General features: G+C 41.6%; 1 pseudogene; it reads right to left on the bottom strand.

Moving 5' to 3' along the window:
• Positions 1 to 996: 996 nt before the first annotated feature.
• On the bottom strand, positions 997 to 25,161 carry LOC135504688 (uncharacterized; annotated as a pseudogene).

Genomic DNA, 25,161 nt, shown 5'->3' with positions numbered 1-25,161 from the left:
CTGCATGTCAATGAAGAGATATGTGAAAAAACACCTTGAGGATTGATTCCAAACAACGTTTGCCATGTTTCGGTCGATATTATGTAGTTAATCCGGAAAAAGTTTCACGTTGTAGGTGACTGCATTTTCGGTTCGTTTCGGTAGCCAGGCGCAATGTAGAAAACGGAACGATTTCTCCTACACACAGACGCTTTCAGGAAACACTGCGCATTTGGTATGTGGCTGGGAGTCTCCTCATTGAAAACATCAGAAGCTCTTCAAAGGTAAATGATTTTATTTATTTGGTTATCTGGCTTTTGTGAAAATGTTGCGTGCTACATGCTACACAAAATGCTATGCTAGCTTTGCATACTCTTACACAAATTAGTCAATTTCTATGGTTCAAAAGCATATTTTGAAAATCTGAGATGACAGTGTTGTTAAGAAAAGGCTAAGCTTGAGAGCAAACGCATTATTTTAATTTTATTTGCGATTTTCAGAAATCGTTAACGTTGCGTTATGCTAATGAGCCTGAGGCTTAGTCACAATCCCGGATCCGGGATGGGGAGTTTCAAGAGGTTAATGATGTATTTAAGAGACAAGTTCTCATTGTGCAAATGTTTTCAATAAACATTGGAGACAAAAGTTTACATGTTGTCAAAAATCTAAGCCAACCCAGTCTGTCTTGCCCCAAAGTTGGACAAGCATCAGTTTTGTGGCGCAGCGGTCCAAAGCACTGCATCTCAGTGCTAGAGGCGTCGCTACAGACCCTGGTTCGATCCTGGACTGCATCACAACCGGCCGTGATTTGATTCCCAAAGGGTGGCGCACCATTGGCCCAGCGTTGTTAGGGTTTGGCCAGGGTAGCCTGTCATTGTAAATAAGAAATTGTTCTTTAATTGACTAGCCTTAAAAGGTTAAATGAAAAAAAGACAGCCCCACTTTAGCTACTCCATGCTGTCTTATTTCAGCTAGCTATGGTTGGTAAAGTGAGATAAAAAAAAGACAATTACAAAATTTAAACCTAATATGGGAAACTTTATTTTTATGCACCAGTACATAGTATGCACATTTACGTCACAATGCATTATTTCTGACAATTTTATAACCTTAACATCAAAAAAATATATTTCACTGATCTTACCGTGTGCTCCGTGGGGTGTGCATCCTGTTTGAAGCTTGCTCTGCACTCTCGCTGATGACGCAATTTTAGGGCTTTCTGTATAGTGGTCTAATGTTGGTGGGGTATTTCAGCCTGTTTTAATGTTAATCTTGAATCACTATCATAAAAAGTTTGAGTTTACATTTATTTCACCTTTATTTATACAGGTAAAACAATTAAGAACAAATTCTTATTTACAATGACCTGTCAAATATCAATAAACAATTATACTATAGACATAGATGTACAGCGCATTCGGAAAGTACTCAGACCCCTTGAATTTTCCCACATTTTGTTACAGCTTTATTCTAGAAACAGGTTTTTTTTATCCCCCTCAATCAACACAATACCCCATAATAACAAAGCAAAAAAACTGTTTTTTAGAAATGCTTGCTAATGTATTAAAAATTAAAAACAGAAATACCTCATTTACATAACTATTCAGACCATTTGCTATGAGATTTGAAATTGAGCTCAGGTGCATCATGTTTCCATTGATCATCCTCGAGATGTTTCAACAACTTGATTGGAATCCCTGTTGGTAAATGCATTTATATATAATTTCTTTTGACTGTTGGTACTTCACCCCTTTTCTCCCCAATTTCGTGATATCCAAATTGATAGTTACAGTCTTGTCCGTACAGAAGCGATGGGACTCGGGAGAGGCGAAGGTCGAGAGCCATGCGTCCGAAACAACTGCGCCAAGCCACACTGCTTCTCGACACATGCTCGCTTAACCCAGAAGCCAGCTGCACCAATGTGTCGGAAGAAACACCGTACAGCCGGTGACCGAAGTCAGCGTGCATGCGCCCGGCCGCCACAAGAAGTCGCTAGAGTGCGATGGGACAAGGATATCCCAGCGGACCAAACCCTCCCCAAACCTAGACGAAGCTGAGCCAATTGTGTGCCGCATCATGGGTTTCCTGGTTGCAGCCGGCTGCAGCACAGCCCGGGATCGAACGCAGATCTCTAGTGAAGCCTCTAGCACTGCGATGCAGTGCCGTAGACCACTGTGTCACTCAGGAAGCCCTTGTGGTAAATTCAATTGATTGGATATGATTTGGAAAGGCACACCTGTCTCTGTAAGGTCCCACAGTTGAGTGCATGTCAGAGCAAAAACCAAGCCATGAGATCAAAGGAATTGTCCATAGAGCTCCGAGACAGGATTGTGTCGAGGCACAGATCTGAGGAAGGGTACCAAAACATTTCTGCAGCATTGAAGGTCTCCAAGAACCATGGCCTCCATCATTCTCATATGGAATAAGTTTGGAACCACCAAGATTCCTCCTAGTACTGGCTGCCCGGCCAAACTGAGCAATCTGGGACAAGGGCCTTGGTCAGGGAGGTGACTAAGATCCCAATGGTCACTCTGACAGAACACCTCTGTGGAGATAGAACCTTCCAGAAGGACAACAATCTCTGCAGCACTCCACCAATCAGGCCTTTATGGTAGAGTGGTCAGCCACTCAGTAAAAAGCACATGAAAGCCCACTTGGAGTTTGCAAAAGGCACGTAAAAGGACTCTCGGACCACTAGAAACAATATTTTCTGGTCTGATGAAACTCTTTGGCCTGAATGCTAAAGCGTCACTTCTGAAGGAAACATGGCACCATCCCTATGGTGAAGCATGGTGGTGGCAGCATCATGCTGTGGGGATGTTTTTAAGTGGCAGGGACTGGGAGATTGAGGGAAAGATTAATAGAGAATACAGAGATAACCTGCGCCAGAGTGCTCAAGACCTCAGACTGGGGCGAAAGTTCACCTTCCAACAGGACAACGACCCTAAGCACACAGCCAAGACAACGCAGGATTGGCTTTGGGACAAGTCTCAATGTCCTCAAGTGGTCCAGCCAGAGCCCGGACTTGAAACCAATCTTATATATCTGGAGACCTGAAAATAGCTGTGTAGCGACGCTTCCCTTCCAACCTGACAGAGCTTGAGGATCTGATAAGAAAAATGGGAAAACTCACCAAATTGAGGTGTACCAAGCTTGCAGCGTCATACCCAAGACGACTTGAGGATGTAACAACTTCCAAAAAGGTAAGAACTGGGTACTTATGTAAATGTCATATTTTTAATAAAATGTGCACACAAAAAAAAATATATTTTTGGCTGTCATTATGGGGTACCGTGTAGATTGAGGAAAAACACTAATCCATTTTAGAATAAGTCTGAAAATTAACAAAATGTGGAAAAAGTTAAAGGGTCTGAATACACTGTACACACACACAAATAAAACACGAAAAGCAAAGCACATCCATATAAAACAAACATTCAGTAAAAAGTCCCTCTAACATCCACCTGAATTGCCCTAGAGCAGGGGTGTCAAACTCATAGTCCTCTGTAGCTCAATTGGTACACCATTGCACTTGCAATGCCAGGATTGAGGGTTTGATTCCCAGGACCACCTGTATGCAAAATACATTCACGCAAGACTAAATCGCTTTGGATTAAAACGTTTGCTAATAGGCATATTTTAATCCATGGAGGCTTTAGTGTCTGCAGGTTTTTCCTTGCAATTAAGCACTAGACAACCAGGTGTGGGTCTCTAATTAGTTCCTTACTAATTAGAGACCTTAATACATCAAGTACAAGGAAGGAGCGAAAACCCAGACACTTGGATTGAGTGACAGCGGTGCGCTGGAGGCACCAAATCCAAATTTATGAAAACTTTGAGATCACGAGGTGCAAAAAAAACTAAAAGCAGATTTACCTAACTCTATGGAGATTGAAGGGATCTCCTGGGTTAGCCATTCCTGAGTTCGAGCTGAAATTTACTTCAAAGTGCATTTCAAGAAAACATTGGAGAGATGCTCAGCTATAAAGAATTAATAAATACTGATAATATGTGCTCAAGAGGTAATCCTACAGATTCACATCTTTCAATGAGAAACTGATTTTAATTAGATCAGTAAGGTCAAATAATTACATTAACATATATTCCTAAGAATGAGAGAGTAGTGTGGGTCTCTAACCCATGCCACCAGCACCAATGACAAACACACTAACCACTCTCCAATAAGGGATATCCCTAGGACATGTGCTTATTGGGCCAGTATAGTAAGGCCCTGTCCACAAGCAAACCCAAACCCTCGGCACTTGTGTACATGTGAAACAGTCTAGGTGTAAATAATAGGGTGAATGCACTTAAGTAAATCTCAGCTCTGTTAAAATTACTCAAGAAAAACATTAAAAACAGGGTCATATGCCCCACCAACATTAGACAACTACACAAAAATCCCTAAAATAAGTAATCAAATCAGAGAACAGTCAGATTAACACAACTGACAGACATGGTGGTGTAGCAGGACGATAGGAATGCCGTGAACCAAGAGGTTTGGAGTTGGTGGTTCAAATATCAGAATCTTGATGGGCTCGGCCACAGTAACATGGGGTGACGTGTAATGATGAAACAAATGTTTTGGAGAATGTTTCTTTGGGATCAGGCGACTTCCGGACAACTGACACAAATGTTCTGGCAATGTTACAATAAAACGTGTCTAGAACATTCATATTTTAGAGTTTGCCATGTTCTGTGTATGTTTGGTGGGACATTGGAATATTCTCCCAACCCTTACAAAACGTATCTAGAACATTGAATATTCAGTGAACACGGTAACCACGTTCTGGGTAAGTTGTGTTTGACATTAACGGAATGGTCTCTTGGAAACAGTCCTTGCACTTCACTGGAACATTCCTATGAAAACGGTAGACTCTTAAGGGAACTTCCTCTGAAGTTGTGGGAACATTTGTTGTTAGCAGGGTTTTGAGAGGTGGAAAATGCATGCGCCTATTCACCTGGTGGTCCCATGGGCTGCTAACTTCCCCCTCTCTTGCTGCCTTATTCGTGTGCTGTTCTGTACCCTCAATAATGGCTTGAATAATAGGCTCGTTAGGAGTTATATGCAGAGACCATGGCATGTTTTCTAATATGAGATTGTGGCAGTTAGCATTCAGACCTTATGACTACACTCCCAGTCAGTAGCCTTTTGGACGTATGGGCATTGATTTGGACAACAATCGGGTTATTTGTTTTAATGAACATACCCCTGATCAATTCATCCCAGCGTCTCATATTTTATTACAAAATTACTGTTATATTACAGCTGTTATGAGCAACACATTTCAGCAAAGTCTATATTATGCAAATCACCCTGTCATTACTATCGACATCTGTAAATTAACCAAAACATTGTGACATGTAATTTGATTACTGCGCTAGTGTCAGAACATTGTTGCATTTTTTTTCCTCTCCATAGGATAGCTCTAAAATGCTGCACTGTTTGCAGTGCTACGCATCGAGTCCTACGCCACAAGTTTATCGAGTGGTTCCCCAAGTGCTGGCACGCGTAATTGGCAGGAAACCAAATGTTTTTTAATGTCTATGCAAATGCACATTTAAAAAAAAAAAAAAAAAAAAAAGCTTTTTTTATTAGGAGAAATAAGATTACTATTCTGCCCTACAAAGCAAGAAAGGCACTAACTGCTCATAGTGTAGAACTGAGAAAGATGGCTTTTATTTACCTTGTTTCACAGTAACTGCTAACATGACCCTCACTTTCTCCAAAACACAAGAGGCAGGATACTTGTCCACATGTATTTCATGAAGAAAAAATAAATAAAACATAGCTCATTTGACCAGTTACTGCCTTTTTTGCTTGATAGGGCAGTATTGGTTGTGAATAGGCTACACTGGTTGTTTGCACTGTTCCATATGCATCCTTTAACAGATGTATAGGAGCTCTTAACTTAGTACATCCAAAAAGAAAACTACCTTCATAACACATGAAAATAAAAATCACACCATTTGAATGGACCATATTATCCAAAATACAGTAATGACATGACTAGAAATGTATATAAAATAGCTGTAATATTCTAGCAAGTGAATGCTGCATAGTTATACATGACTTCATTGTCAAAGATGTGTGTATCATTTATAAAACAGAAGAAAATTACATTTCATAATGGTTCAAAAGAAAAAATATATATACACACTGTAGGTTCAACTCACCACTTATCCATTCCTTCCCTTATCAGTCAAGGGGTGGCCTATACTATGTGCAGTGTTAGACAAAACAAACCAGATTTTTGGATGTTTAGGTAGTACACCAGCATCCTCTTATGTAAACATATATTAAACATAAATATTTTTTTCCCCAATCTCAGAAAAGTATCCCAAACAATACCAATCCTCCCAAACTGAGCACAGCCAAGACAAAGCACCGTCTCGATTTGAGATGTGACTGAAACTGTTTAAACATGTACATGGAGGACAAAAGGACTAAGACTCTTGACGGCCGTTCACATTGGGTAGGCAATAAGTGGTCGAATCTCTGACCGGTGACCTCGAAGGATCTTCTGGGCTTACCTCACCTTGTCTATGATTGAGTCAACCTTCACCTCGAACCTCCGGTTGCTCTGGCTCAGTCAGAGTTCTTCCTGCTCTTTGACCAGCCAGACCCCATTTCTGGGCCTCTTCAGAGTTTGTCCTCAGCCTCATCAGTCCTTCTCATTTTCTGGTCCCTCCAGCAAGGCACTCTGTTGCATTCCTTCAAAAACCGGTCGTTGTGCAGCATGGCAGGAACAGGGACTCCAATGATATTGACTGGGCAAGGCACAAAGTTCACTCTCCTCAAAGTGACTGATTTTTCGGAGTTTCCGGTACCTTCCAAATGCAGTGCTTGTATCCCTGTTAGAGATGGTGGCCGATGAGAGTTGGGTACCGTTACCTCTTCTGACCACACCTGTGTGGAACTGCAGTCTTGCTGTGTGGCCTGTAGAGGGTCCAATTATGTTTGTCAGTCTTATGTATGACTGCATCTGGACAGGGCCAACAGCCAAGTCCGGCGGTTTTGAGAGGACCGTCTGTTTGAGAGACTCCTTTGACAGATTTGTCAAAAGAATCTTGGGTTGATTCTTCAGGACGACTTTCGCTGCTGCACTTAACAAAGCATAGTTGATTTCAGTGTTCTTGTCCAGAGGTTTTCGACTCTTCTTTTTGCCAGTCTTTTTAACTTTTGAGGTAGCAATGTCCAGAGTACTCTGCGTCTTTACTAAAGGCCTGAGTACTGAAGTACAAGACCTGTAACCATAGACATCCTTACTTTTAAGTACAGTAGGCTTGTGACCTTCATCTTTGAGTCCCTCAATAAAAGTGGCCAGTTCCTTTTCACTGTCAAAAAGGTCATCTGACATAGGACTGAATGCCTTCAGGGTCTCCAGTAGAGTAGTTTGGCCAGCTGAGGTGAATCGCGACCATGACAAGACAACCTTCTCTGCAGCTTCCTTACAATTCATGGCATATACCATCTGTTAGCATTGGCAATACTCACGTCTGAAATGAGCTCTGTGGGAAAGAAAAGTAAAAAACAATCAATTAGAAAATGTGCAGTGACTTCGTACTAAAACTTCTGTAAATCATTGACATTCAAAAACTTTAATATGGGACATTTCAGGTTGCTGATTATGTAGGCTAACACTTGATTCAAAGTACCACAGACAAAAAGGGGAAACCCAGACACGTCACAGGGAGTACAAATCTGAATCATCCGTTTAGAACTTCCACTCACCACCAAATGTGATGAGCGGAAGTCCAGTGGCAAGAAGTGGGAGATAATGATTTAATTAAACTTGGCTGACATTCTTTTAATTCAATCTCAATACAGCTTTGGGTTCCTGATGCGCTCTTTTTTCATGCATAAAAAAAAATTATGCTTCAACTAGCGAGTTAGTGGTCGCATTATCGGACTTTTTAAATTAATAAGGAGACTGGGAATCATATTTTGTAACTGTTCTGCCGTGTTTGAGAAGTCAAAGCCCTTTCGATGAGTTCTGTACACCTGCCACATTTGATATTCTTGAGTTCTGCACCAAGCAGAGCAGGCAGGGCCGTTGCGACTCCAGACACCGTGTACACATGCAGCTTCAGAGCCAGAACTGTTCTTCCTTCAGACAAGCATGCATAAACTTTCATTTTTAAATCTCCTTCACATTCGCTTGTAAAATGTACAAGCTCAACAATACAGTAGCTCCCACAACACACAAATAACAGCTGGATAGCATGTCTTTGTGTTCGCTAGCTAAATATGCTAACAGCCTCCATGGAAATTCAACATTGTGCTAATTTTATTAGCATTCTGATAAGAGGCTCAATGGTATTTGGCTGTTTTTAGCACCCCCTTGAGCACTAAGCCGGTAATACCATTACATTTTTATTTATTTACTTCACCTTTATTTAACCAGGTAGGCTAGTTGAGAACTAGTTCTCATTTGCGACCTGGTCAAGATAAAGCGTAGCAATTTGACACATAACAGAGTTACACATGGAATAAACAAAACAGTCAATAATACAGTAGAACAAAAGAAAACAAAAAGTCTATACAGTGAGTGCAAATGAGGTAGGTTAAGGAAATAAATAGGCCATGGTGGCAAAGTAATGAAAATATAGCAATTAAACACTGGAAGACCGTAAATCCCAGGAGGCGAGAAGGATGGTATGGATTTTTTTTTTTTTTTAATATACATATATATTTTTTTAAATCAAAAAAAAAAAAAAAAAAAAAAATCAATCGCACAGCCCTAATGGAGGCATTGTTATTGGGATATTTGTCACGTAGAGGGGATGACATGTTAGACATCAGTTGGTCAGAAAGATGGTTTTATACAGAGGGTTGTTCTATAACGGAATGTGTTCGCATAACGGAATGTGAATTTTCGCAGCTTTTTGTTAAAAATCGCGCAACATTTCAACGTCCTGCTAGTCATGCCAGGAATATAGTTATATGCATATGATTAGTATGTGTGGATAGAAAACACTCCGAAGTTTCTAAAACTGGTTAAAATGATGTCTGTGACTATAACAGAACGAGTTGTGGTCAAAATCGCAAGGAAACCTGATCACAAAATCGACGAAGAAAAAAATCAATCCGCCAGTCTCTGTATTGTCTATTGCAAGGTATAATAGATAACGATGGGCTTAAAGTTCCTACAGCTTCCACGCGATGTCGCCAGTGTTGTGATTTCTATGCAGCTAAATCCTTGGTCATATGAGTAATAGGCACAGCCTTTCGTCGGGTAAACAGCAGGAAGAAATGGAAGGGCGAAAGTGGACTACGTTTTCCAAACTTATTGCTATTGAATACAGATAGCTCCGTGATCAATTTGATCGTTTAACGTTTACTAATACCTAAAGTTGGATTACAGAAGTCGTTTGAAGTGTTGTCAGTTTATAGGCAACTTTTTTAATTTAAAAAAATAACGTTGCGTTTATAAACAGTGTTTTTCCTGGATCACACAGTCATCATAAATGGACATTTTGGGTATACGAGGACCGATTTAAATCGGGAAAAAAACACCCAATTGTGATGTTTATGGGACATATAGGAGTGCCAACAAAGAAGCTCAAAGGTAATGAATGTTTTATATTTTATTTCTGCGTTGTGTAGCGCCGGCTACGCTAATTCTTTTGTTTACGTCCCCTTCAGGTATTTCGGGGTGTTGCATGGTATCAGATAATAGCTTCTCATGCTTTCGCCAAAGAGCATTTTAAAAATCTGACTTGTTGGCTAGATTCACAACGAGTGTAGCTTGAATTGAGTACCCTGCATGTGTGTTTTAATGAACGTTTGAGTTTTAACGAGTGCTATTAGCATTTGGCGTAGCGCATTTGCATTTATTGTTGGCAAGGTGGGACGCTAGCGCGTCGGGTTGCCCAGAGAGGTTTTATGGTGTAAAATACTTGTATGTTTGAGGAATTATAAATTATGAGATTGCTGTTTGAATTTGGCGCCCTGCACTTTCACTGGCTGTTGTCATATCAATCCCGTTAGCAGGATTTTAGCCTTAAGGAGTTAAGATGCATTACCATAATTTAAAGGCGATTTGTCATTCTGCGCAGTGTCGGTGGATGCCCAAATGTGTTATTCCCCAAAGCATATGTGTCTGAAAGTTCTCAAATGGAAAGTAAATTTAAATCTTCCCGGTCACGTTGTCTGATGCCACATTTTCCTAACAGAAACCCTGATCAGTGACAATGTATGGCTGCTATTTACGTGACAGTCCTGCGACCCCCAGCGCATGACAAATTCAACAGTAGAAAAACAAAATATATGGATCTGTTTAACGTAGAGGTCGGACGATTAATTAGGGCCGATTTCAAGTTTTCATAATCGGAAATCGGTATTTTTGGACAGCGATTTGTCAATGCTTTATTTTTTACACAAACATTTAACTAGGTAAGTCAGTTAACACATTCTTATTTTCAATGACATCCTAGGAACGGTGGGTTAACTGCCTTGTTCAGGGGCAGAACGACAGATTTTTACCTTAACAGGTCAGGGATTCAATCTTGCAAACTTCGTTAACTAGTCCAATGCTCTAACCACCCGCCTCTCATTGCACTCCACGAGGAGCCTGCTTGTTACACGAATGCAGTAAGCCAAGGTAAGTGGCTAACTAGCATTAAACATATCTTATAAAAAAACAATCATAATCACTAGTTAAACTAGTAATATAAACCATGTGTAGTTTTCTAGCGTGTCCTGCTTTGCATATAATCCATGAGGTGCGCATTCACGAAAAAGCACTGTCCTTGCTCCAATGTGTACCTAACCATAAACCTCAATGCCTTTCTTAAAATCAATACACAGAAGTATATATTTGTAAACCTGCATATTTAGCTAAAAGAAATCCAGGTTAGCAGGCAATATTAACCAGGTCAAATTGTGTCACTCCTATTGCGTTCATTGCACGCAGAGTCAGGGTATATGCAACAGAATTTTACGTAATTATGACATATCACTGAAGGTTGTGCAATGTAACAGGAATATTTAGATTCATTGATGCCACCTGTTAGATAAAATACGGAACGGTTCCTTATTTCACAGAAAGAATAAACGTCTTGTTTGAGATGTTTCCGGATTCGGCCATATTAATGACCCAATGCTCGTATTTGTGTGTTATGTTATAACTAAGTCTGACTTGATAGAGCAGTCTGACTGAGTGGTGGTAGATGTTAACTCAAACCCTGTCGTTGTATCATTTCCACAAAGTTTACTATACCGTATGAACACCCTCAAAAAGTCACCATTACACTACAGGCTAGGTCCATCAACCAGACTTCCTGCGCATGCGCACTCGACTGAGTGATAGCCCCGTAATAACAGAAATATTGGGATACCTAAAACAAAACTTAACAGTAGACACCAGCAGGCTCGTAAGCATTCATTCAAACAGCACTTTCGTGCGTTTTGCCAGCAGCCCTTTGCTGTGCTACAAGCATTGCGCTGTTTATGACTTCAAGCCCATCAACTCCCGAGATCAGGCTGGTGTAACTGATGTGAAATGGCTAGCTAGTTAGTGGGGTTCGTGCTAATCGAGTTTCAAACGTCACTCGCTGCTCTGAGACTTGTAGTTATTCCCCTTAATCTGCATGGGTAATGCTGCTTCGATGGTGGCTGTTGTAGATGTGTCCCTGGTTCGAGCCCAGGTAGCGGTGAGGAGAGGGGCGGAAGCCATACTGTTACACTGAACATCCAATAGTCAAAGGTATATGAAATACAAATGGTAGAGAGAAATCGTCCTATAATAATTCCAACAAGGGAATATTGGAAGACTCATGTTAAAAGGAACCACCAGCTTTCATATGTTCTAATGTTCTGAGCAAGGAACTTACTGTTAGCTTTCCTACATGGCACATATTGCACTTTTACTTTCTTCTCCAACACTGCTTTTGCATTATTTAAACCAAAATTGAATATGTTTCATTATTTAAGGCCAAATTGACAATTGATGTATTATTTTAAGTTAATAACCATTCAGTATTGTTGTAGTAATTTTATTTATATATATCATTTTTACACTCATCTCAGATTTTCAATGCCTGTGCCATTAAACCCCTACAACTCATCCAGGTGGTGTTCATGGTGTTCAACCTTCCCAAGTTCTCTCACGTCACCCCGCTCCTCCGCTCTCTCCACTGGCTTCCAGTTGAAGCTCGCATCCGCTACAAGACCATGGTGCTTGCCTACGGAGCGGCACCGCAGTACCTCCAGGCTCTGATCAGGCCCTACACCCAAACAAGGGCACTGCGTTCATCCACCTCTGGCCTGCTCGCCTCCCTACCATTGAGGAAGTACAGTTCCCGCTCAGCCCAGTCAAAACTGTTCGCTGCTCTGGCCCCCCAATGGTGGAACAAACTCCCTCACGACGCCAGGACAGCGGAGTCAATCACCACCTTCCGGAGACACCTGAAACCCCACCTCAAGGAATACCTAGGATAGGATAAAGTAATCCTTCTCACCCCCCCTTAAATGATTTAGATGCACTATTGTAAAGTGGCTGTTCCACTGGATGTCAGAAGGTGAATTCACCAATTTGTAAGTCGCTCTGGATAAGAGCGTCTGCTAAATGACTTAAATGTATATGTAATGTAAAATATGCTTTTGAACCATAGCAAATCACTAATTTGTGTAAGAGTATTGCAAGCTAGCTTAGCATTTTGAGTAGCATTTAGCACGCAACATTTTCACAAAAACCAGATAACCAAATAAATAAAATAATTTACCTTTGAAGAGCTTCGGATGTTTTCAAAGAGGAGACTCAGTTACATAGCAAATGTTCAGTTTTTCCTGAAAGAATCTTTGTGTAGGAGAAATCGCTCCGTTTTGTACATCACATTTGGCTACCGAAACGAACCGAAAATTCAGTCACCAAAACGTCAAACTTTTTCCGAATTAACTCCATAATATCGACCGAAACATGGCAAACGTTGTTTAGAATCAATCCTCAAGGTGTTTTTTCACATATCTCTTCATTGATATGCAGTTCGTGGAAGCCTGCTTTCCCCTCAGAATCACATGGAAAAATACCAGCAGCTGAAAAAGACGCACCAATTTCGACGGAGGACACCGGGCGTACACCTGGAAAATGTAGTCTCTTATGGTCAATCTTCCAATGATATGCCTACAAATACGTCACAATGCTGCAGACACCTTGGGGAAACGACAGAAAGGGCAGGCTCATTCCTCTCGCATTCACAGCCATATAAGGAGACAATGGAAAATGGAGCCTCAAATCCTGCTGGTTTCCTCTTTCAATCCTGCTGGTTTCCTCGTTTCATCTTGGCTTTGCCTGTAGCTCCCGTTCTAGGGCACCCACAGACAATATCTTTGCAGTTCTGGAAAATTCTGTGTTTTCTTTCCAAAGCTGTCAATTATATGCATAGTCGAGCATCTTTTTGTGAAAAAAATATCTTGTTTAAAACGGGAACGTTTTTCATCCAAAAATGAAATTGCGCCCCTAGAGTTTCAAGAGGTTAACTGACTTGCCTAGTTAAATAAAGGTATAAAAAAAAAAATACTTCTTGCGCTTGATGGAGCAGTGCAGAGCCGTTGTCAAGTGAGTGTCTCCTACAGGATGTATCGCCCCCACCTACCATCAACCAATTATGTCTATGCTGAAATATACAGAGCCCTCTGAGGCGCACGGCGAAGCGGTACGGAGCTCGATTTGGCCTCCGCATGCATCTGGAGGCTCCGCAATTGCATCACACCCTCCATGTGGAGTTCCTGGTCCAGGCTGTCGCTGCTGCTTACTGGTCTCGCAATTCTTTTTCCTCACCAGTATATTCCGGCTCAAATAAATAGGGCTGTAGGTCCCTATGTAAAATAATATATTGTTGTTCAGTTCTTCTTGGAAAGAGGAATCCGACACACCCAGTGTAGCTAATTATTTAGCAGTTGCGAATAGACTGGACAGTAACATAGCTCCCGTGAACCTGCAAACTTAGTCAATCCCCATTTTGAAAATAATGTCTTAAGAGGACGGGAACAGGGAAGTATGGCTCACGTCAAAGCTGTTTATAACTAACCCAAGGTAAACCACTGCCTGTTGTTTCCAAAGGGAAACAATTAGTCATAGTGGGCAGAACAAGCAAGGAGGGAGCGGAGCCAAGCAAGAGCTAGCGAGATCCTGTTTGCGCTTTCTCACATTCTGTTAGGGACCCCCGACTCTGAAGTGTGCAATGAAGCAATTCACCCATGCACTCCTAAACAATTGCATTTTGGAAACCTTGGCAAGTAGTGACAAAACTTAGTCTCCTGTTCATAAAAGACAGTAGTTTTCAGAACAGAAAACTGTATTGAGATCAAATGTTTCATTGATCAACAAATTTGCAGAACATCAGCCAAAATAAATCTTGAAGCCCAGTGGGAGAAGATGGCACCTCACCATCATATTTTGTAGTGAATGGGAAAGCCAAGCAGATGCGTCACACTTAACATCTTATGGCTTGAGGGCACTATTTCGACGTCTGGATGAGGAGCGTGCCCAAAGTACACTGCCGGTTACTCAGGCCTAGAAGCTGCATATGCATATAATTGGTAGATGTGGATAGAAAACTCAAAAGTTTCCAAAACTTAAAATAATGTCTGAGTATAACAGAACTGAAATGGCAGGCAAAAACATGAGTAAAATCCATCCAGGAAGTGGGATTTGTTATGTGGATAGTTTCAATTGAATGCCTATAGAGTATCTAATGGGTTAGGACCCATATTGCAGGTCCTATGGCTTCCATTAGACATCAGACTTAACCTCTTACATCTATGGGGGCGCTATTTCATTTTTGGATGAAAAACGTTCCCGTTTTAAACAAGATATTTTGTCACAAAAAGATGCTCGACTATGCATATAATTGCTACCAGTCGAAAGAAAACACTCTGACGTCTCCAGAAATACAAAGATATTTTCTGTGCGTGCCCTAGAACGTGAGCTTCAGGCAAAACCAAGATGAGACGGCATCCAGGAAATGAACAGGATTTTTGAGGCTCTGTTTTCCATTATCTCCTTATATGGCTGTGAATGCGAGAGGAGTGAGTCAACCCTTTGTCGTTTCCCCAAGGTGTCTGCAGCATTGTGACGTATTTGTGGGCAGATCATTGGAAGATTGACCATAAGAGACCATATTTACCAGGTGTCCGCCCGGTGTCCTGCGCCGAAATTGGTGCGCAAAAGTCACCTGCCAGTATTTTTCCATGCGATACAGAGAGGACAGCAAGCTTCCACGAACTGCATATCAATGAAGAGATATGTGAAAAAACACCTTGAGGATTGATTCCAAACAACGTTTGCCATGTTTCGGTCGATATTATGTAGTTAATCTGGAAAAAGTTTTACGTTGTAGGTGACTGAATTTTCGGTTCGTTTCGGTAGCCAGACGCAATGTAGAAAACGGAACGATTTCTCCTACACACAGACGCTTTCAGGAAAAAATGCGCATTTGGTATGTAACTGAGAGTCTCCTCATTGAAAACATCAGAAGCTCTTCAAAGGTAAATGATTTTATTTATTTGGTTCTGGTTTTTGTGAAAATGTTGCGTGCTACATGCTACTCAAAATGCTATGCTAGCTTTGCATACTCTTACACAAATTAGTCAATTTCTATGGTTCAAAAGCATATTTTGAAAATCTGAGATGACAGTGTTGTTAAGAAAAGGCTAAGCTTGAGAGCAGATGCATTATTTTCATTTAATTTGCGATTTTCAGAAATCGTTAACGTTGCGTTATGCTAATGAGCCTGAGGCTTTAGTCATAAACCCGGATCCGGTATGGGGAGTTTCAAGAAGTTAAGCCTGAAACAATGTCTAGTTCTGAAAAAAGAATGAGACCTTTGTCATTGGACTGTAGAATCAAGCTTTCCACGCGCTAATTAACAATCATTTCAAATTTAAAGAGAAGCTCCCGTGGAATAACCGTATATGTGCACCACTCAGAATGGACGGACAAGCGCACAACCTTTCTGTTGCTGATGAAAATCGCAGAAATGTGGGAAAGAAACGTAAAACAAAACTAAAAGAATGGAAAGACATCTTCCTTTGCCTCTTACGGGATGTGGGAAAACCCTATACAAATCGTAAGCGTCAAGAAAGAAAATGGGAAAAGCTGTCCAAAAGAGGTATGTGGAAGAACCGTATATCAAACAATCAAGCTATCTAGCTATAGAGTACAGTAACTAACATGTATGTTCTGGGTTGTCTAATTTGTAACTATAGAGAAAAGATAAGCTAATGTTGGTTGGCTACTAACTCATACATTATCGTTACAAATGTTATTGCTAGATTATAGAAGAAACATAGCTAGCTACTTTTTCTCCATCCACCGGACGATTCGACATGGCTACAGTAACTAGCTAGTTACACTGTATCCTGCAGGGAAGAGCGTGTTCCATGACGTGCAGAAAGGATTGTGGAAAGTTGACTGATGAGTGCAAGCTGCATCTGTTCAACAGTTTCTACGCTGTCCCATACGAGAAACAACAAGCGTTGATTCTCTCCGGCTTAGAACAGGTTAGAAATAGACAAAACGCCTATTATTATAATAGCTATATTGAACACTTGCATAGTTTAACTTTGACAGTAATGATACGTACATTAACGTTAACTCCAAAAGTGCTGTGTTACACAATGGTGCAATACAAACTCATTCTGTGTATAGATTGGGAGTGTGTGAAAGATGGAGGTCCTGATCAAGTAATATCCTGAATGTGCTACAGTATATTAAATTCTAAATTCATCATTGTCAAATTTTATTGCAGCATGAGGTGAAACAGAGACGTAAACCTGAGGATACAAAGGAGAACAAACAACGAACAAACCTTCAAATACCATGTACAGCAAGCAGGCTAGAGATTGAATGTGTGCAAGGTCACTTTCATGTCTGTGTTCCAGCTAACCAACAGCAGTCTTCAGGCAAGTGAAAATATGAATTAATGTCTATATGAATATCAATTACAAACATATTGTATTCTCTGTACTAGTTTTTATTAACCTGCTAATTGAAATGTAATTGTTTTGGTCAGGTTATTCAGGAAAGGTTAGCTGAGGCAGGTGAGGTTGCAGGGTCTCCAGATCAGGTTACTGAGTCTAGGTCTCCTTTAGAAGATGGAAGCATAGCAATAGGTCATGCGCTATGGATTCCAGCCTGGATGCTTTCACTATAGCAGTGCACTAAACAATCTTTTAAACATTAACATAGAGTATCAAATGGATGAATAGCAAATTCTGAAACAAAAATATAAAAATGTTTATTACTTTTAAACAAAATGGTAACTAAGCTGTCCAACTGTGAGCATTGAGGACTGAGTGTCGATTACCTTCCCACTCCCACCGGCCAGCACTGGCCTAATTCCCGCTGCCCTACAGGACCCCCGGCCACAAACTACAATGGTGTGACCGGGATTTGTACCCCGGTTATAGCGACTCAGTTGCACTTTAAGGCAGGTCCCTAGACCATTGAGAGAATACAAGTTTAACACCTTGTTGTCTCCTTACAGGCCACATCGGATACATGCTACAGTGAAAGAGGGCATCAAGGAGCACATTCTATCTTTCCCAAGAACCCAGAAACACTACTCTCGGATGAAGGGGGATGTACACAGAATACCTCAGCCCTGATCTGAATTTGTTGCGAACGTACAGACTCTACAAAGAGAAGAATACCACATAATCTGCAAAATTATGGGTTTATAGGGTCATTTTCAAACAGCAGAGTATCAATTTCGGCCAACCCAGGAGTGACACCAGTGGCAAATGTGACGCATTCTTCACTAAGATGTCAGCAGCAACATCTGAAGAGGAAGATTGCAGTTGAAAGTGAGTTGCACCATCGAAAAGCCGAAAAGGTCTACACACAGCTTCAAAGTGACACAGTGGGCTAAAGCCATGTCATTTCTGTGGATCGACAGGGGGTGATGTACACCCCTAATCTGACCCACTCCAATGTCTACCAGCGGCAGCTGTCAAATTTTAACTTTTGCATCCAGGAACTTGGAAAAGATCCCGCACACGTGTGTTTGGCATGAGGGTGATTGCACACCGAGGGTCCATTGAGGTGGCAAGCTGCATATTGAAGTGGTTTTCTGAACGTTTCGTAATATTGACCATAGGGACTTGCATATTGGCACATCACATTGATTCATTTCATATTTACAAGTTGTGCTTGTTTTGATTGAATTAATTTAATTGTTTTCCATTTTTGTAGTTATTCTATGGTATGTTCACATTGAGGACTTCATTTTAAATGAGACTAAGATTCCATGACTTAACTTTTGAGAAAAGTCCGTGCTAAAGTTGATAGACCACCTTTAAATGAACCTCCATACAAATTAACTACATATTGCATTTAAGTTATTTACATGAAGGGCATCTGTACTTGAAAGTACTTAAAACATCATATCAGGTGTTAAAAAAGGACATCTTACAAGAGTCATGCAAAATGTCACATATACTGTTCTTCCACAAACTGAAATCACTGGAGATACTGTTCTTCCACATTCTAAAACAGCAATAAAAAAAGTATTTTTTTAAATAACAAGAACATATCAGTTGTTGGAAGATATGGGTAGGTGAATTATTTGTCAACTATAAAACACCTAATGTGGTACACACAATTGATAATATAAAAATAACTGATTACCTTAAAATGGAAAAATTGTCACATATGGTTCTTCATCTGTAGGATTCAATTGATAACTTGAGGATTAATTATAATCATCATTTGACATGTTGAGACGAATTTTACAGGTACTATTAGGATGCATTTATCTGCATGTTTTGACCGCTTTTGAGCCAGTGGATTACGAACAAAACGCGCCAACAAAACTGAGTTTTCGGGATAAAAAGAGGGACTTTATCGAACAAGAATTGTGGAGCTGGGACTCTTGTGAATGCAATCATATGAAGACCTTCAAAGGTAAGCAATTCATTTTATTGCCATTTCTGACATTTGGAATTCCTATACTTGGCTGTAAAATGTTTGTATGCTTTTTTATGCGGGGTGCGGTCCTCAATTAATCGCATGGTATGCTTTCGCCGTAAAGCCCTTTTGAAATCTGACAAAGTGGCTGGATTAACTAGCTCATCTTTAAGCCGATGTATAACACTTGTATTTTTTATGAATGTATATTATGACTATTTCTCTATTTTGAATTTGGCACTCTGCAATTTCACCAGCTGTTGTCGAGGTGGGTCGCTAGTGGAATGCCGGCTCCAGAAAGGTTAACATTTTATTTACTTATTTTCTCTCAACTTTATTTAACCAGGTAGGCAAGTTGAGAACAAGTTCTCATTTACAATTGCGACCTGGCCAAGAAAGCAAAGCAGTTCAACACATACAACGACACAGAGTTACACATGGAGCAAAACAAACATAGAGTCAATAATACAGTATAAACAAGTCTATATACGATGTGAGCAAATGAGGTGAGATAAGTGAGGTAAAGGCAAAAAAAGGCCATGGTGGCAAAGTAAATACAATATAGCAAGTAAAACACTGGAATGGTAGATTTGCAATGGAAGAATGTGCAAAGTAGAAATAAAAATAATGGGGTGCAAAGGAGCAAAATAAATAAATTAAATACAGTAGGGAAAGAGGTAGTTTGGGCTAAAATATAGGTGGGCTATGTACAGGTGCAGTAATCTGTGAGCTGCTCTGACAGTTGGTGCTTAAAGCTAGTGAGGGAGATAAGTGTTTCCAGTTTTAGTGCTTTTTGTAGTTCGTTCCAGTCATTGGCAGCAGAGAACTGGAAGGAGAGGCGGCCAAAGAAATAATTGGTTTTGGGGGTGACTAGAGAGATATACCTGCTGGAGCGTGTGCTACAGGTGGGAGATGCTATGGTGACCAGCGAGCTGAGATGAGGGGGGACTTTACCTAGCAGGGTCTTGTAGATGACATGGAGCCAGTGGATTTGGCGACGAGTTTGAAGCGAGGGCCAGCCAACGAGAGCATACAGGTCGCAATGGTGGGTAGTATATGGGGCTTTGGTGACAAAACGGATTGCACTGTGATAGACTGCATCCAATTGGTTGAGTAGGGTATTGGAGGCTATTTTGTAAATGACGTCGCCAAAGTCGAGGATTGGTAGGATGGTCAGTTTTACAAGGGTATGTTTGGCAGCATGAGAGAAGGATGCTTTGTTTCGAAATAGTAAGCCAATTCTAGATGTAACTTTGGATTGGAGATATTTGACATGGGACTGGAAGGAGAGTTTACAGTCTAACCAGACACCTAAGTATTTGTAGTTGTCCACGTATTCTAAATCAGAGCAGTCCAGAGTAGTGATGTTGGACAGGCGGGTAGGAGCAGGTAGCGATCGGTTGAAGAGCATGCATTTAGTTGTACTTGTATTTAAGAGCAATTGGAGGCCACTGAAGGAGAGTTGTATGGCATTGAAGCTTGCCTGGAGGGTTGTTAACAGTGGCCAAAGAAGGGCCAGAAGTATACAGAATGGTGTTGTCTGCGTAGAGGTGGATCAGAGACTCACCAGCAGCAAGAGCGACCTCATTGATGTATACAGAGAAGAGAGTCAGTCCAAGAATTGAACCCTGTGGCACCCCAATAGAGACTGCCAGAGGTCCGGACAGCAGACCCTCCGATTTGACACACTGAACTCTATCAGAGAAGTAGTTGGTGAACCAGGCGAGGCAATCATTTGAGAAACCAAGGCTGTCGAGTCTGCCGATGAGGATGTGGTGATTGACAGAGTCGAAAGCCTTGGCCAGATCAATGAACACGGCTGCACAGTAATGTTTCTTATCGATGGCGGTTAAGATATCGTTTAGGACCTTGAGTGTGGCTGAGGTGCACCCATGACCAGCTCTGAAACCAGATTGCATAGCAGAGAAGGTATGGTGAGATTCGAAATGGTCGGTAATCTGTTTGTTGACTTGGCTTTCGAAGACCTTAGAAAGGCATGGTAGGATAGATAAGTCTGTAGCAGTTTGGGTCAAAAGTGTCCCCCCCTTTGAAGAGGGGGATGACCGCAGCTGCTTTCCAATCTTTGGGGATCTCAGACGACACGAAAGAGAGAGATTGAACAGGCTAGTCATAGGGGTGGCAACAATTTCGGCAGATAATTTTAGAAAGGGTCCAGATTGTCTAGCCCGGCTGATTTGTAGGGGTCCAGATTTTGCAGCTCTTTCAGAACACCAGCTGAAAGGATTTGGGAGAAGGAGAAATGGGGAAGGCTTGGGCGAGTTGCTGTGGGGAGTGCAGTGCTGTTGACCGGGGTAGGAGTAGCCAGGTGGAAAGCATGGCCAGCCGTAGAAAAATGCTTATTGACATTCTCAATTATGGTGGATTTATCAGTGGTGACAGTGTTTCCTATCTTCAGTGCAGTGGGCAGCTGGGAGGAGGTGTTCTTATTCTCCATGGACTTTACAGTGTCCCAGAACTTTTGAGTTAGTGTTGCAGGAAGCAAATTTCTGCTTGAAAGAGCTAGCCTTGGCTTTTCTAACTGCCTATGTATAATGGTTTCTAGCTTCCCGAACAGCTGCATATCACGGGGGCTGTTCGATGCTAATGCAGAACGCATGTGTTGGTTAAGGGCAGTCAGGTCTGGGGAGAACCAATGGCTATATCTGTTCCTGGTTCTAAATTTCTTGAATGGGGCATGTTTATTTAAGATGGTTAGGAAGGCATCTAAAAAACATATCCAGGCATCCTCTACCCCGGCCAGGTCGATTAGGAAGGCCTGCTCGCTGAAGTGTTTCAGGGAGCGTTTTACAGTGATGAGTGGGGGTCGTTTGACCGCTGACCCATTACAGATGCAGGCAATGAGGCAGTGATCGCTGAGATCTTGGTTGAAGACAGCAGAGGTGTATTTAGAGGGCAAGTTGGTTAGGATGATATCTATGAGGGTGCCCATGTTTAAGGCTTTGGGGAGGTACCTGGTAGGTTCATTGATAATTTGTGTGAGATTGGGGGCATCAAGTTTAGATTGTAGGATGGCTGGGGTGTTAAGCATGTTCCAGTTTAGGTCGCGGAGCAGCACGAGCTCTGAAGATAGATGGGGGGCAATCAGTTCACATATGGTGTCCAGAGCACAACTGGGGGCAGAGGGTGGTCTATAGCAGACTGCAACGGTGAGAGACTTGTTTTTAGAGAGGTGGATTTTTAAAAGTAGAAGTTCAAATTGTTTGGGTGCAGACCTGGATAGTAGGACAGAACTCTGCAAGCTATCTTTGCAGTAGATTGCAACACCGCCCCCTTTGGTAGTTCTATCTTGTCTGAAAAGGTTGTAGTTTGGAATTAACATTTCAGAATTTTTGGTAGTCTTCCTAAGCCAGGATTCAGACACAGCTAGAACATCCGGGTTGGCAGAGTGTGCTAAAGCAGTGAATAGAACAAACTTAGGGAGGAGGCTTCTAATGTTAACATGCATGAAACCAAGGCTATTACGGTTACAGAAGTCGTCAAAAGAGAGCGCCTGGGGAATGGAGTGGAGCAAGGCACTGTAGGGCCTGGATTCACCTCTACATCGCCAGAGGAACAGAGGAGGAGTAGAATAAGGGTGCGGCTGAAAGCAATAAGAATTGGTTGTCTAGAACGTCTGGAACAGAGAGTAAAAGAAGGTTTCTGGGGGTGATAAAATAGCATCAAGGTATAATGTACAGACAAAGGTATGGTAGGATGTGAATACAGTGGAGGTAAACCTAGGTATTGAGTGATGAAGAGAGATATTTTCTCTAGAAACATCATTGAAACCAGGAAATGTCATTGCATGTGTGGGTGGTGGAACTAATAGGTTGGATAAGGTATGGTGAGCAGGACTAGAGGCTCTACAGTGAAATAAGCCAATAAAGACTGACCAGAACAGCAATGGACAAGGCATATTGACATTAAGGAGAGGCATGCTTAGTCGAGTGATCAAAAGGGTCCAGAGTGAAGAGGTTGGTTGGGGGTCACGGCGATCCAGACAGCTAGCCAGGCCATCGATAGCAAGCTAGCATAGGATGGACGTCTGTTATTAGCCACCTCTTGCGCTCCGTTAGTAGATTAATGGGGTTCCGTGTGGTAGAGGGGACCAATCCAAATCACACAACAACAAAAATAAAAACTATAGATATAGCTAGAGGCCCAGAAGAAGAAAAAAATAACAATAATAAAAATAAATAATATTGTTGGATTATCTATTCAGATAGCAGCCGATAAGACAGCTAATGGCTAGCAGGCCGCAGATGGGCGCACAGGCAACGTCGCGACGGAGGAACCAGACGGTTAACTCCCTCAGGTAGACAACGTCGGCAGTTCAGCCGTGAACATCCAGGGATGTTGGTGGTGAAGGCTTTACAAAGCCCGACAAAATGCATCAACCTAGATATCCTGCAATGTCCTGGCAGATAGGAACCCTGTTGAGACAAGTCCCATAGCTCTACTGAATGACATCAACTTGCGTGATCGTGCCATCGGCGAAACACAAAGGCCACAATTACTACAAAACATGACTCAATAAATTTTTTTGATCAGATCGCAAGCTCAATTAAAGATGGCATCATTGGTTTTACTCTTGTCACAAAAGAGCAAAAATACAGCTACAGTGCATAATGTCTGAAACACCCTCATCTCTTATGTAGGGAGACAGGAAGAAACAGTGTCTTGTGGTGATGTTCACCTTTAATTTGCAGGTCCTAATTTTAAAAAATCCATCACCATTAGACAACTTAGGCTGTCCCACACCTGTGCCTGATTTTCATTTACCTAGGGGAGCCAGTTAAGAACAAATTATTATTTATAATGACGGCCTACACTGGCCAAACCCGGACAACACTGGGCGCCGCCCTATGGGACTCCTAATCATGGCTGGTTGTGATACAGCCTGGTTTCAAACCAGGGTGTCTGTAGTGATGCTTCAAGCACTCAGGTGCAGTGGTCTAAGGCACCTTCCTACATTGTCTGAAAATTCTGGTGGAAAATAGTGTTTTATTGAAGAGAAAATACACTGAATTTGTAGTACTATGACAGTACATAAATTCAGTCCTCCCTAGCGGCTCCCCATAAACGCCAGGCCTTTGCAGCCTGGACGGGAATGCTTTCTGTATGAGCCGCCCATGACACACGTGTATTACCGGGAATGCACTTCAAGCCAAGACAATAGTGCAGATCTAGCGGCCACTATAGACTGCCTAGGCTACACGAGTTGTCCCATCCCCCCGCCAGCTAGGCATTATTCGGGAAACACTTTACGCCACGTTGATAACTACCCAAGTACTAAGTACTAAGTGACTTTTTCGCAGCAAGTTATGAAAATGGACGTAGCATGTTAGGAGACTAAGGCTATTAAAAGGTTTAGAGAAGTGCTACTCTAACCTGCTACCAAAATCAGAAGATTGTGTCCTGGAATTATTCTGCACATTGTGTTTAGGTTGTGTGTGTGTGTCACAATACCTATCAATTTAACCACTTTCACTAAAATATTTTTACACAACCAACCATTTCATAAAAATGGGAGACAAGTTAAAAATCATGCTTGTGTTTTGTTCCACCTCGGCTAGTTACATTAGGGGCATCAAAAAAAGTGTAGAGCCGGCCTTGCCACTACGCACTAGCCTATAAACATTTTTTTGCGATATATTGAGAAAACATACTTGAATTGAGTCACATTAGTTAGATCAGTAGATGCTCCTGTGCTCATTCGATTATTTGAGTAGTTAGCTAGTCAGTACTCCCAACAGCGGAAGAAAGTCATCAACATTAGCTACAAACAAAGTGGATAGCCGGTTAGTAGCATTGTTCGGCTGGCCAGAGAAGAGGCAGGGCATTTGAAACACGAGTCGACGTAGCTAAAGTTAGCTAGCTAGAAAGCCGTTACGTTTGAGGCCAGACCCCCCCCAAAAGCATTACATTCCTGACTCGAGGACAAGAGAACATAATGCCGTATTGACAAACCGGCTGGTAACGTTCGTTAAAGCCAGCTAACGTTAGCTTTTAAAACACCTATGCTATCACGGCTTGCTATCATATCCCCCCATATAATAGTTTGTGCAACGTTACCTTCTTGTGTAAACCGCTGCTCCCTTGCGCCGATAACTCCGATCAAATTTGAACAAGGATACACTTTCTTTACAAAACACTAAAGGGAACTGCACTCACGCCTCCTCATCAAATATTGCTTTGACAGGTACAAATCTAGTCAAGCCTTTTCCAAAGTAAAATGGCAACTGATAGGGGTGTTTCAGTTTTTAAG

Source organism: Oncorhynchus masou, chromosome 18 (assembly GCF_036934945.1).
Source record: "Oncorhynchus masou masou isolate Uvic2021 chromosome 18, UVic_Omas_1.1, whole genome shotgun sequence".
NCBI lineage: Eukaryota > Metazoa > Chordata > Actinopteri > Salmoniformes > Salmonidae > Oncorhynchus > Oncorhynchus masou.
This window is presented reverse-complemented; position numbering and strand designations above follow the sequence as displayed.